The sequence below is a fragment of the Lepisosteus oculatus genome, chromosome 14, assembly GCF_040954835.1.
Source record: "Lepisosteus oculatus isolate fLepOcu1 chromosome 14, fLepOcu1.hap2, whole genome shotgun sequence".
Lineage (NCBI taxonomy): Eukaryota > Metazoa > Chordata > Actinopteri > Semionotiformes > Lepisosteidae > Lepisosteus > Lepisosteus oculatus.
In genome coordinates, this window is record NC_090709.1 from 28382090 (window position 1) to 28394589 (window position 12500).

At 52.2% G+C, this 12500-nt stretch overlaps 1 protein-coding gene, 17 non-coding genes and 3 pseudogenes across 18 annotated transcripts in view; all 21 read left to right on the forward strand.

Moving 5' to 3' along the window:
* LOC138245256 (5S ribosomal RNA) overlaps positions 1 to 59 on the forward strand; it is a 119-nt gene extending 60 nt beyond the window's left edge. The window contains exon 1 of the ribosomal RNA XR_011193867.1: positions 1 to 59. This exon is cut by the window's left edge and continues 60 nt beyond it. This is a non-coding gene — a ribosomal RNA (5S ribosomal RNA).
* Positions 1 to 12500, forward strand: part of LOC107076200 (antigen WC1.1-like) — a 455354-nt gene that overhangs the window by 220323 nt on the left and 222531 nt on the right. The gene's annotated exons all lie outside the window — the stretch shown is intronic.
* On the forward strand, positions 597 to 715 carry LOC138244767 (5S ribosomal RNA). Its single transcript, XR_011193382.1, has one exon. It is a non-coding gene; the product is annotated as a 5S ribosomal RNA (ribosomal RNA).
* Positions 1253 to 1371, forward strand: LOC138244349 (5S ribosomal RNA). Its single transcript, XR_011192962.1, has one exon. It is a non-coding gene; the product is annotated as a 5S ribosomal RNA (ribosomal RNA).
* Positions 1909 to 2027, forward strand: LOC138245257 (5S ribosomal RNA). The gene has a single exon (XR_011193868.1). It is a non-coding gene; the product is annotated as a 5S ribosomal RNA (ribosomal RNA).
* LOC138244350 (5S ribosomal RNA) lies at positions 2565 to 2683 on the forward strand. Its single transcript, XR_011192963.1, has one exon. It is a non-coding gene; the product is annotated as a 5S ribosomal RNA (ribosomal RNA).
* Positions 3221 to 3339, forward strand: LOC138217101 (5S ribosomal RNA). Its single transcript, XR_011180814.1, has one exon. It is a non-coding gene; the product is annotated as a 5S ribosomal RNA (ribosomal RNA).
* On the forward strand, positions 3877 to 3995 carry LOC138216722 (5S ribosomal RNA). Its single transcript, XR_011180434.1, has one exon. It is a non-coding gene; the product is annotated as a 5S ribosomal RNA (ribosomal RNA).
* Positions 4533 to 4651, forward strand: LOC138216070 (5S ribosomal RNA). Its single transcript, XR_011179783.1, has one exon. It is a non-coding gene; the product is annotated as a 5S ribosomal RNA (ribosomal RNA).
* Positions 5189 to 5307, forward strand: LOC138244747 (5S ribosomal RNA). Its single transcript, XR_011193362.1, has one exon. It is a non-coding gene; the product is annotated as a 5S ribosomal RNA (ribosomal RNA).
* On the forward strand, positions 5844 to 5962 carry LOC138218929 (5S ribosomal RNA; annotated as a pseudogene).
* Positions 6500 to 6618, forward strand: LOC138244352 (5S ribosomal RNA). The gene has a single exon (XR_011192965.1). It is a non-coding gene; the product is annotated as a 5S ribosomal RNA (ribosomal RNA).
* LOC138244353 (5S ribosomal RNA) lies at positions 7156 to 7274 on the forward strand. Its single transcript, XR_011192966.1, has one exon. It is a non-coding gene; the product is annotated as a 5S ribosomal RNA (ribosomal RNA).
* LOC138217255 (5S ribosomal RNA) lies at positions 7812 to 7930 on the forward strand. The gene has a single exon (XR_011180967.1). It is a non-coding gene; the product is annotated as a 5S ribosomal RNA (ribosomal RNA).
* Positions 8468 to 8586, forward strand: LOC138216199 (5S ribosomal RNA). The gene has a single exon (XR_011179911.1). It is a non-coding gene; the product is annotated as a 5S ribosomal RNA (ribosomal RNA).
* On the forward strand, positions 9125 to 9243 carry LOC138217088 (5S ribosomal RNA). Its single transcript, XR_011180801.1, has one exon. It is a non-coding gene; the product is annotated as a 5S ribosomal RNA (ribosomal RNA).
* LOC138217372 (5S ribosomal RNA) lies at positions 9781 to 9899 on the forward strand. Its single transcript, XR_011181084.1, has one exon. It is a non-coding gene; the product is annotated as a 5S ribosomal RNA (ribosomal RNA).
* Positions 10437 to 10555, forward strand: LOC138245370 (5S ribosomal RNA). The gene has a single exon (XR_011193980.1). It is a non-coding gene; the product is annotated as a 5S ribosomal RNA (ribosomal RNA).
* On the forward strand, positions 11093 to 11211 carry LOC138216408 (5S ribosomal RNA). Its single transcript, XR_011180120.1, has one exon. It is a non-coding gene; the product is annotated as a 5S ribosomal RNA (ribosomal RNA).
* Positions 11748 to 11866, forward strand: LOC138218791 (5S ribosomal RNA; annotated as a pseudogene).
* LOC138217910 (5S ribosomal RNA) overlaps positions 12404 to 12500 on the forward strand; it is a 119-nt pseudogene continuing 22 nt past the window's right edge.

Below are 12500 nucleotides of genomic sequence, written 5' to 3' on the forward strand. Positions count from 1 at the left end.
GATGGGCCTGGTTAGTACTTGGATGGGAGACCGCCTGGGAATACCAGGTGCTGTAAGCTTTTAAGCGCAGGAGGCGCCCTATCCCCGCTCGCTCGCTCATTCCCCTGTTCACACGTGCAGTGCGGCTTGTCCATCTGTTTATTTGTCAGCTTTGGCGAGACACGGGTGCTAGTGTATTAGCGTGAGCGTTTTTTATTCTGATCATGAACAGTTTAACAAGTCCGCAAAGGATCGAGGAAAGGTTTATCGCCAGCTGAAAAGAGACACAGCGCTTCGGCTGTGGAGACTTGTTCGGCTGGCGTTCGGAGAGTCGCGTTTTTCAGAATTGTATTGAGATCGTTTTCCACAGAGCTCAGATGTCAAAGCACAGCAGCAGCTCTCCACAGCGATCCTCTATAGCGCCCTTTCTCCCGCAGCTCCGTCCTCATTGGAAGGAAGCAAGAGTGAAAGGCTGAAGTGAAATAGAGCGGGGACGAAGGCAGTGAAGAGAGAGAACGTGGGAAGAAGAGAAAAACGCAAGGGAAAAAAAGCAGCGTCGTAAAAGAGGTGACGGAGCTGTCCTCTCAATAAGAAGGGTGCCAGCGAGCCTTGCTCTCGCTTATGGCCACACCCCCTTGAGCACGCCTGATCTCATCTGATCTCGGAAGCTAAACAGGGATGGGCCTGGTTAGTACTTGGATGGGAGACCGCCTGGGAATACCAGGTGCTGTAAGCTTTTAAGCGCAGGAGGCGCCCTATCCCCGCTCGCTCGCTCATTCCCCTGTTCACACGTGCAGTGCGGCTTGTCCGTCTGTTTATTTGTCAGCTTTGGCGAGATACGGGTGCTTGTGTATTAGCGTGAGCGTTTTTTATTCTGATCAGGAACAGTTTTACAAGTCCGCAAAGGATCGAGGAAAGGTTTATCGCCAGCTGAAAAGAGACACAGCGCTTCGGCTGTGGAGACTTGTTCGGCTGGCGTTCGGAGAGTCGCGTTTTTCAGAATTGTATTGAGATCGTTTTCCACAGAGCTCAGATGTCAAAGCACAGCAGCAGCTCTCCACAGCGATCCTCTATAGCGCCCTTTCTCCCGCAGCTCCGTCCTCATTGGAAGGAAGCAAGAGTGAAAGGCTGAAGTGAAATAGAGCGGGGACGAAGGCAGTGAAGAGAGAGAACGTGGGAAGAAGAGAAAAACGCAAGGGAAAAAAAGCAGCGTCGTAAAAGAGGTGACGGAGCTGTCCTCTCAATAAGAAGGGTGCCAGCGAGCTTTGGTCTAGCTTACGGCCACACCCCCTTGAGCACGCCTGATCTCGTCTGATCTCGGAAGCTAAACAGGGATGGGCCTGGTTAGTACTTGGATGGGAGACCGCCTGGGAATACCAGGTGCTGTAAGCTTTTAAGCGCAGGAGGCGCCCTATCCCCGCTCGCTCGCTCATTCCCCTGTTCACACGTGCAGTGCGGCTTGTCCGTCTGTTTATTTGTCAGCTTTGGCGAGACACGGGTGCTTGTGTATTAGCGTGAGCGTTTTTTATTCTGATCAGGAACAGTTTTACAAGTCCGCAAAGGATCGAGGAAAGGTTTATCGCCAGCTGAAAAGAGACACAGCGCTTCGGCTGTGGAGACTTGTTCGGCTGGCGTTCGGAGAGTCGCGTTTTTCAGAATTGTATTGAGATCGTTTTCCACAGAGCTCAGATGTCAAAGCACAGCAGCAGCTCTCCACAGCGATCCTCTATAGCGCCCTTTCTCCCGCAGCTCCGTCCTCATTGGAAGGAAGGAAGAGTGAAAGGCTGAAGTGAAATGGAGCGGGAACGAAGGCAGTGAAGAGAGAGAACGTGGGAAGAAGAGAAAAACGCAAGGGAAAAAAAGCAGCGTCGTAAAAGAGGTGACGGAGCTGTCCTCTCAATAAGAAGGGTGACAGCGAGCCTTGCTCTCGCTTATGGCCACACCCCCTTGAGCACGCCTGATCTCGTCTGATCTCGGAAGCTAAACAGGGATGGGCCTGGTTAGTACTTGGATGGGAGACCGCCTGGGAATACCAGGTGCTGTAAGCTTTTAAGCGCAGGAGGCGCCCTATCCCCGCTCGCTCGCTCATTCCCCTGTTCACACGTGCAGTGCGGCTTGTCCGTCTGTTTATTTGTCAGCTTTGGCGAGACACGGGTGCTTGTGTATTAGCGTGAGCGTTTTTTATTCTGATCAGGAACAGTTTTACAAGTCCGCAAAGGATCGAGGAAAGGTTTATCGCCAGCTGAAAAGAGACACAGCGCTTCGGCTGTGGAGACTTGTTCGGCTGGCGTTCGGAGAGTCGCGTTTTTCAGAATTGTATTGAGATCGTTTTCCACAGAGCTCAGATGTCAAAGCACAGCAGCAGCTCTCCACAGCGATCATCTATAGCGCCCTTTCTCCCGCAGCTCCGTCCTCATTGGAAGGAAGCAAGAGTGAAAGGCTGAAGTGAAATAGAGCGGGGACGAAGGCAGTGAAGAGAGAGAACGTGGGAAGAAGAGAGAAACGCAAGGGAAAAAAAGCAGCGTCGTAAAAGAGGTGACGGAGCTGTCCTCTCAATAAGAAGGGTGCCAGCCAGCCTTGATCTCGCTTACGGCCACACCCCCTTGAGCACGCCTGATCTCGTCTGATCTCGGAAGCTAAACAGGGATGGGCCTGGTTAGTACTTGGATGGGAGACCGCCTGGGAATACCAGGTGCTGTAAGCTTTTAAGCGCAGGAGGCGCCCTATCCCCGCTCGCTCGCTCATTCCCCTGTTCACACGTGCAGTGCGGCTTGTCCATCTGTTTATTTGTCAGCTTTGGCGAGACACGGGTGCTAGTGTATTAGCGTGAGCGTTTTTTATTCTGATCATGAACAGTTTAACAAGTCCGCAAAGGATCGAGGAAAGGTTTATCGCCAGCTGAAAAGAGACACAGCGCTTCGGCTGTGGAGACTTGTTCGGCTGGCGTTCGGAGAGTCGCGTTTTTCAGAATTGTATTGAGATCGTTTTCCACAGAGCTCAGATGTCAAAGCACAGCAGCAGCTCTCCACAGCGATCCTCTATAGCGCCCTTTCTCCCGCAGCTCCGTCCTCATTGGAAGGAAGCAAGAGTGAAAGGCTGAAGTGAAATAGAGCGGGGACGAAGGCAGTGAAGAGAGAGAACGTGGGAAGAAGAGAAAAACGCAAGGGAAAAAAAGCAGCGTCGTAAAAGAGGTGACGGAGCTGTCCTCTCAATAAGAAGGGTGCCAGCGAGCCTTGGTCTCGCTTATGGCCACACCCCCTTGAGCACGCCTGATCTCATCTGATATCGGAAGCTAAACAGGGATGGGCCTGGTTAGTACTTGGATGGGAGACCGCCTGGGAATACCAGGTGCTGTAAGCTTTTAAGCGCAGGAGGCGCCCTATACCCGCTCGCTCGCTCATTCCCCTGTTCACACGTGCAGTGCGGCTTGTCCGTCTGTTTATTTGTCAGCTTTGGCGAGACACGGGTGCTTGTGTATTAGCGTGAGCGTTTTTTATTCTGATCAGGAACAGTTTTACAAGTCCGCAAAGGATCGAGGAAAGGTTTATCGCCAGCTGAAAAGAGACACAGCGCTTCGGCTGTGGAGACTTGTTCGGCTGGCGTTCGGAGAGTCGCGTTTTTCAGAATTGTATTGAGATCGTTTTCCACAGAGCTCAGATGTCAAAGCACAGCAGCAGCTCTCCACAGCGATCCTCTATAGCGTCCTTTCTCCCGCAGCTCCGTCCTCATTGGAAGGAAGCAAGAGTGAAAGGCTGAAGTGAAATAGAGCGGGGACGAAGGCAGTGAAGAGAGAGAACGTGGGAAGAAGAGAAAAACGCAAGGGAAAAAAAGCAGCGTCGTAAAAGAGGTGACGGAGCTGTCCTCTCAATAAGAAGGGTGCCAGCGAGCCTTGCTCTCGCTTACGGCCACACCCCCTTGAGCACGCCTGATCTCATCTGATCTCGGAAGCTGAACAGGGATGGGCCTGGTTAGTACTTGGATGGGAGACCGCCTGGGAATACCAGGTGCTGTAAGCTTTTAAGCGCAGGAGGCGCCCTATCCCCGCTCGCTCGCTCATTCCCCTGTTCACACGTGCAGTGCGGCTTGTCCGTCTGTTTATTTGTCAGCTTTGGCGAAACACGGGTGCTTGTGTATTAGCGTGAGCGTTTTTTATTCTGATCAGGAACAGTTTTACAAGTCCGCAAAGGATCGAGGAAAGGTTTATCGCCAGCTGAAAAGAGACACAGCGCTTCGGCTGTGGAGACTTGTTCGGCTGGCGTTCGGAGAGTCGCGTTTTTCAGAATTGTATTGAGATCGTTTTCCACAGAGCTCAGATGTCAAAGCACAGCAGCAGCTCTCCACAGCGATCCTCTATAGCGCCCTTTCTCCCGCAGCTCCGTCCTCATTGGAAGGAAGCAAGAGTGAAAGGCTGAAGTGAAATAGAGCGGGGACGAAGGCAGTGAAGAGAGAGAACGTGGGAAGAAGAGAAAAACGCAAGGGAAAAAGAGCAGCGTCATAAAAGAGGTGACGGAGCTGTCCTCTCAATAAGAAGGGTGCCAGCGAGCAGTGCTCTCGCTTACGGCCACACCCCCTTGAGCACGCCTGATCTCGTCTGATCTCGGAAGCTAAACAGGGATGGGCCTGGTTAGTACTTGGATGGGAGACCGCCTGGGAATACCAGGTGCCGTTAGCTTTTAAGCGCAGGAGGCGCCCTATACCCGCTCGCTCGCTCATTCCCCTGTTCACACGTGCAGTGCGGCTTGTCCGTCTGTTTATTTGTCAGCTTTGGCGAGACACGGGTGCTTGTGTATTAGCGTGAGCGTTTTTTATTCTGATCAGGAACAGTTTTACAAGTCCGCAAAGGATCGAAGAAAGGTTTATCGCCAGCTGAAAAGAGACACAGCGCTTCGGCTGTGGAGACATGTTCGGCTGGCGTTCGGAGAGTCGCGTTTTTCAGAATTGTATTGAGATCGTTTTCCACAGAGCTCAGATGTCAAAGCACAGCAGCAGCTCTCCACAGCGATCCTCTATAGCGCCCTTTCTCCCGCAGCTCCGTCCTCATTGGAAGGAAGCAAGAGTGAAAGGCTGAAGTGAAATAGAGCGGGGACGAAGGCAGTGAAGAGAGAGAACGTGGGAAGAAGAGAAAAACGCAAGGGAAAAAAAGCAGCGTCGTAAAAGAGGTGACGGAGATGTCCTCTCAATAAGAAGGGTGCCAGCGAGCCTTGCTCTCGCTTACGGCCACACCCCCTTGAGCACTCCTGATCTCGTCTGATCTCGGAAGCTAAACAGGGATGGGCCTGGTTAGTACTTGGATGGGAGACCGCCTGGGAATACCAGGTGCTGTAAGCTTTTAAGCGCAGGAGGCGCCCTATCCCCGCTCGCTCGCTCATTCCCCTGTTCACACGTGCAGTGCGGCTTGTCCGTCTGTTTATTTGTCAGCTTTGGCGAGACACGGGTGCTTGTGTATTAGCGTGAGCGTTTTTTATTCTGATCAGGAACAGTTTTACAAGTCCGCAAAGGATCGAGGAAAGGTTTATCACCAGCTGAAAAGAGACACAGCGCTTCAGCTGTGGAGACTTGTTCGGCTGGCGTTCGGAGAGTCGCGTTTTTCAGAATTGTATTGAGATCGTTTTCCACAGAGCTCAGATGTCAAAGCACAGCAGCAGCTCTCCACAGCGATCCTCTATAGCGCCCTTTCTCCCGCAGCTCCGTCCTCATTGGAAGGAAGCAAGAGTGAAAGGCTGAAGTGAAATAGAGCGGGGACGAAGGCAGTGAAGAGAGAGAACGTGGGAAGAAGAGAAAAACGCAAGGGAAAAAAGCAGCGTCGTAAAAGAGGTGACGGAGCTGTCTTCTCAATAAGAAGGGTGCCAGCGAGCCTTGCTCTCGCTTACGGCCACACACCCTTGAGCACTCCTGATCTCATCTGATCTTGGAAGCTGAACAGAGATGGGCCTGGTTAGTACTTGGATGGGAGACCGCCTGGGAATACCAGGTGCTGTAAGCTTTTAAGCGCAGGAGGCGCCCTATCCCCGCTCGCTCGCTCATTCCCCTGTTCACACGTGCAGTGCGGCTTGTCCGTCTGTTTATTTGTCAGCTTTGGCGAGACACGGGTGCTTGTGTATTAGCGTGAGCTTTTTTTATTCTGATCAGGAACAGTTTTACAAGTCAGCAAAGGATCGAGGAAAGGTTTATCGCCAGCTGAAAAGAGACACAGCGCTTCGGCTGTGGAGACTTGTTCGGCTGGCGTTCGGAGAGTCGCGTTTTTCAGAATTGTATTGAGATCGTTTTCCACAGAGCTCAGATGTCAAAGCACAGCAGCAGCTCTCCACAGCGATTTTCTATAGCGCCCTTTCTCCCGCAGCTCCGTCCTCATTGGAAGGAAGCAAGAGTGAAAGGCTGAAGTGAAATAGAGCGGGGACGAAGGCAGTGAAGAGAGAGAACGTGGGAAGAAGAGAAAAACGCAAGGGAAAAAAAGCAGCGTCGTAAAAGAGGTGACGGAGCTGTCCTCTCAATAAGAAGGGTGCCAGCGAGCCTTGCTCTCGCTTACGGCCACACCCCCTTGAGCACGCCTGATCTCGTCTGATCTCGGAAGCTAAACAGGGATGGGCCTGGTTAGTACTTGGATGGGAGACCGCCTGGGAATACCAGGTGCTGTAAGCTTTTAAGCGCAGGAGGCGCCCTATCCCCGCTCGCTCGCTCATTCCCCTGTTCACACGTGCAGTGCGGCTTGTCCGTCTCTTTATTTGTCAGCTTTGGCGAGACACGGGTGCTTGTGTATTAGCGTGAGCGTTTTTTATTCTGATCAGGAACAGTTTTACAAGTCCGCAAAGGATCGAGGAAAGGTTTATCGCCAGCTGAAAAGAGACACAGCGCTTCGGCTGTGGAGACTTGTTCGGCTGGCGTTCGGAGAGTCGCGTTTTTCAGAATTGTATTGAGATCGTTTTCCACAGAGCTCAGATGTCAAAGCACAGCAGCAGCTCTCCACAGCGATCCTCTATAGCGCCCTTTCTCCCGCAGCTCCGTCCTCATTGGAAGGAAGCAAGAGTGAAAGGCTGAAGTGAAATAGAGCGGGGACGAAGGCAGTGAAGAGAGAGAACGTGGGAAGAAGAGAAAAACGCAAGGGAAAAAAAGCAGCGTCGTAAAAGAGGTGACGGAGATGTCCTCTCAATAAGAAGGGTGCCAGCGAGCCTTGCTCTCGCTTACGGCCACACCCCCTTGAGCACGCCTGATCTCGTCTGATCTCGGAAGCTAAACAGGGATGGGCCTGGTTAGTACTTGGATGGGAGACCGCCTGGGAATACCAGGTGCTGTAAGCTTTTTATCGCAGGAGGCGCCCTATCCCCGCTCGCTCGCTCATTCCCCTGTTCACACGTGCAGTGCGGCTTGTCCGTCTGTTTATTTGTCAGCTTTGGCGAGACACGGGTGCTTGTGTATTAGCGTGAGCGTTTTTTATTCTGATCAGGAACAGTTTAACAAGTCCGCAAAGGATCGAGGAAAGGTTTATCGCCAGCTGAAAAGAGACACAGCGCTTCGGCTGTGGAGACTTGTTCGGCTGGCGTTCGGAGAGTCGCGTTTTTCAGAATTGTATTGAGATCGTTTTCCACAGAGCTCAGATGTCAAAGCACAGCAGCAGCTCTCCACAGCGATCCTCTATAGCGCCCTTTCTCCCGCAGCTCCGTCCTCATTGGAAGGAAGCAAGAGTGAAAGGCTGAAGTGAAATAGAGCGGGGACGAAGGCAGTGAAGAGAGAGAACGTGGGAAGAAGAGAAAAACGCAAGGGAAAAAAAGCAGCGTCGTAAAAGAGGTGACGGAGCTGTCCTCTCAATAAGAAGGGTGCCAGCGAGCCTTGCTCTCGCTTACGGCCACACCCCCTTGAGCACGCCTGATCTCGTCTGATCTCGGAAGCTCAACAGGGATGGGCCTGGTTAGTACTTGGATGGGAGACCGCCTGGGAATACCAGGTGCTGTAAGCTTTTAAGCGCAGGAAGCGCCCTATCCCCGCTCGCTCGCTCATTCCCCTGTTCACACGTGCAGTGCGGCTTGTCCGTCTGTTTATTTGTCAGCTTTGGCGAGACACGGGTGCTTGTGTATTAGCGTGAGCGTTTTTTATTCTGATCAGGAACAGTTTAACAAGTCCGCAAAGGATCGAGGAAAGGTTTATCGCCAGCTGAAAAGAGACACAGCGCTTCGGCTGTGGAGACTTGTTCGGCTGGCGTTCGGAGAGTCGCGTTTTTCAGAATTGTATTGAGATCGTTTTCCACAGAGCTCAGATGTCAAAGCACAGCAGCAGCTCTCCACAGCGATCCTCTATAGCGCCCTTTCTCCCGCAGCTCCGTCCTCATTGGAAGGAAGCAAAAGTGAAAGGCTGAAGTGAAATAGAGCGGGTACGAAGGCAGTGAAGAGAGAGAACGTGGGAAGAAGAGAAAAACGCAAGGGAAAAAAAGCAGTGTCGTAAAAGAGGTGACGGAGCTGTCCTCTCAATAAGAAGGGTGCCAGCGAGCCTTGCTCTCGCTTATGGTCACACCCCCTTGAGCACGCCTGATCTCGTCTGATCTCGGAAGCTAAACAGGGATGGGCCTGGTTAGTACTTGGATGGGAGACCGCCTGGGAATACCAGGTGCTGTAAGCTTTTAAGCGCAGGAGGCGCCCTATCCCCGCTCGCTTGCTCATTCCCCTGTTCACACGTGCAGTGCGGCTTGTCCGTCTGTTTATTTGTCAGCTTTGGCGAGACACGGGTGCTTGTGTATTAGCGTGAGCGTTTTTTAATTCTGATCAGGAACAGTTTTACAAGTCCGCAAAGGATCGAGGAAAGGTTTATCGCCAGCTGAAAAGAGACACAGCGCTTCGGCTGTGGAGACTTGTTCGGCTGGCGTTCGGAGAGTCGCGTTTTTCAGAATTGTATTGAGTACGTTTTCCACAGAGCTCAGATGTCAAAGCACAGCAGCAGCTCTCCACAGCGATCCTCTATAGCGCCCTTTCTCCCGCAGCTCCGTCCTCATTGGAAGGAAGCAAGAGTGAAAGGCTGAAGTGAAATAGAGCGGGGACGAAGGCAGTGAAGAGAGAGAACGTGGGAAGAAGATAAAAACGCAAGGGAAAAAGAGCAGCGTCGTAAAAGAGGTGACGGAGCTGTCCTCTCAATAAGAAGGGTGCCAGCGAGCCTTGCTCTTACTTGCGGCCACACCCCCTTGAGCACGCCTGATCTCGTCTGATCTCGGAAGCTAAACAGGGATGGGCCTGGTTAGTACTTGGATGGGAGACCGCCTGGGAATACCAGGTGCTGTAAGCTTTTAAGCGCAGGAGGCGCCCTATCCCCGCTCGCTCGCTCATTCCCCTGTTCACACGTGCAGTGCGGCTTGTCCGTCTGTTTATTTGTCAGCTTTGGCGAGACACGGGTGCTTGTGTATTAGCGTGAGCGTTTTTTATTCTGATCAGGAACAGTTTTACAAGTCCGCAAAGGATCGAGGAAAGGTTTATCGCCAGCTGAAAAGAGACACAGCGCTTCGGCTGTGGAGACTTGTTCGGCTGGCGTTCGGAGAGTCGCGTTTTTCAGAATTGTATTGAGATCGTTTTCCACAGAGCTCAGATGTCAAAGCACAGCAGCAGCTCTCCACAGCGATCCTCTATAGCGCCCTTTCTCCCGCAGCTCCGTCCTCATTGGAAGGAAGCAAGAGTGAAAGGCTGAAGTGAAATAGAGCGGGGACGAAGGCAGTGAAGAGAGAGAACGTGGGAAGAAGAGAAAAACGCAAGGGAAAAAGAGCAGCGTCGTAAAAGAGGTGACGGAGCTGTCCTCTCAATAAGAAGGGTGCCAGCGAGCCTTGCTCTCGCTTACAGCCACACCCCCTTGAGCACGCCTGATCTCGTCTGATCTTGGAAGCTAAACAGGGATGGGCCTGGTTAGTACTTGGATGGGAGACCGCCTGGGAGTACCAGGTGCTGTAAGCTTTTAAGCGCAGGAGGCGCCCTATCCCCGCTCGCTGGCTCATTCCCCTGTTCACACGTGCAGTGCGGCTTGTCCGTCTGTTTATTTGTCAGCTTTGGCGAGACACGGGTGCTTGTGTATTAGCGTGAGCGTTTTTTATTCTGATCAGGAACAGTTTAACAAGTCCGCAAATGATCGAGGAAAGGTTTATCGCCAGCTGAACAGAGACACAGCGCTTCGGCTGTGGAGACTTGTTCGGCTGGCGTTCGGAGAGTCGCGTTTTTCAGAATTGTATTGAGATTGTTTTCCACAGAGCTCAGATGTCAAAGCACAGCAGCAGCTCTCCACAGCGATCCTCTATAGCGCCCTTTCTCCCGCAGCTCCGTCCTCATTGGAAGGAAGCAAGAGTGAAAGGCTGAAGTGAAATAGAGCGGGGACGAAGGCAGTGAAGAGAGTGAACGTGGGAAGAAGAGAAAAACGCAAGGGAAAAAAAGCAGCGTCACAAAAGAGGTGACGGAGCTGTCCTCTCAATAAGAAGGGTGCCAGCGAGTCTTGTTCTTGCTTACGGCCACACCCCCTTGAGCACGCCTGATCTCTTCTGATCTCGGAAGCTAAACAGGGATGGGCCTGGTTAGTACTTGGATGGGAGACCGCCTGGGAATACCAGGTGCTGTAAGCTTTTAAGCGCAGGAGGCGCCCTATCCCCGCTCGCTCGCTCATTCCCCTGTTCACACGTGCAGTGCGGCTTGTCCGTCTGTTTATTTCTCAGCTTTGGCGAGACACGGGTGCTTGTGTATTAGCGTGAGCGTTTTTTATTCTGATCAGGAACAGCTTTACAAGTCCGCAAAGGATCGAGGAAAGGTTTATCGCCAACTGAAAAGAGACACAGCGCTTCGGCTGTGGAGACTTGTTCGGCTGGCGTTCGGAGAGTCGCGTTTTTCAGAATTGTATTGAGATCGTTTTCCACAGAGCTCAGATGTCAAAGCACAGCAGCAGCTCTCCACAGCGATCCTCTATAGCGCCCTTTCTCCCGCAGCTCCGTCCTCATTGGAAGGAAGCAAGAGTGAAAGGCTGAAGTGAAATAGAGCGGGGACGAAGGCAGTGAAGAGAGAGAACGTGGGAAGAAGAGAAAAACGCAAGAGAAAAAAAGCAGCGTCGTAAAAGAGGTGACGGAGCTGTCCTCTCAATAAGAAGGGTGCCAGCGAGCCTTGCTCTCGCTTACGGCCACACCCCCTTGAGCACGCCTGATCTCGTCTGATCTCGGAAGCTAAACAGGGATGGGCCTGGTTAGTACTTGGATGGGAGACCGAATGGGAATACCAGGTGCTGTAAGCTTTTAAGCGCAGGAGGCGCCCTATCCCCGCTCGCTCGCTCATTCCCCTGTTCACACGTGCAGTGCGGCTTGTCCGTCTGTTTATTTGTCAGCTTTGGCGAGACACGGGTGCTTGTGTATTAGCGTGAGCGTTTTTTATTCTGATCAGGAACAGTTTAACAAGTCCGCAAATGATCGAGGAAAGGTTTATCGCCAGCTGAAAAGAGACACAGCGCTTCGGCTGTGGAGACTTGTTTGGCTGGCGTTCGGAGAGTCGCGTTTTTCAGAATTGTATTGAGATCGTTTTCCACAGAGCTCAGATGTCAAAGCACAGCAGCAGCTCTCCACAGCGATCCTCTATAGCGCCCTTTCTCCCGCAGCTCCGTCCTCATTGGAAGGAAGCAAGAGTGAAAGGCTGAAGTGAAATAGAGCGGGGACGAAGGCAGTGAAGAGAGAGAACGTGGAAAGAAGAGAAAAACGCAAGGGAAAAAAGCAGCATCGTAAAAGAGGTGACGGAGCTGTACTCTCAATAAGAAGGGTGCCAGCGAGCCTTGCTCTCGCTTACCGCCACACCCCCTTGAGCATGCCTGATCTTGTCTGATCTTGGAAGCTAAACAGGGATGGGCCTGGTTAGTACTTGGATGGGAGACCGCCTGGGAATACCAGGTGCTGTAAGCTTTTAAGCGCAGGAGGAGCCCTATCCCTGCTCGCTCGCTCATTCCCCTGTTCACACGTGCAGTGCGGCTTGTCCGTCTCTTTATTTCTCAGCTTTGGCGAGACACGGGTGCTTGTATATTAGCGTGAGCGTTTTTTATTCTGATCAGGAACAGTTTTACAAGTCCGCAAAGGATCGAGGAAAGGTTTATCGCCAGCTGAAAAGAGACACAGCGCTTCGGCTGTGGAGACTTGTTCGGCTAGCGTTCGGAGAGTCGCGTTTTTCAGAATTGTATTGAGATCGTTTTCCACAGAGCTCAGATGTCAAAGCACAGCAGCAGCTCTCCACAGCGATCCTCTATAGCTCCCTTTCTCCCGCAGCTCCGTCCTCATTGGAAGGAAGCAAGAGTGAAAGGCTGAAGTGAAATAGAGCGGGGACGAAGGCAGTGAAGAGAGAGAACGTGGGAAGAAGAGAAAAACGCAAGGGAAAAAAAGCAGCGTCGTAAAAGAGGTGACGGAGCTGTCCTCTCAATAAGAAGGGTGCCAGCGAGCCTTTCTCTCGCTTATGGCCACATCCCCTTGAGCACGCCTGATCTCGTCTGATCTCGGAAGCTAAACAGGGATGGGCCTGGTTAGTACTTGGATGGAAGACCGCCTG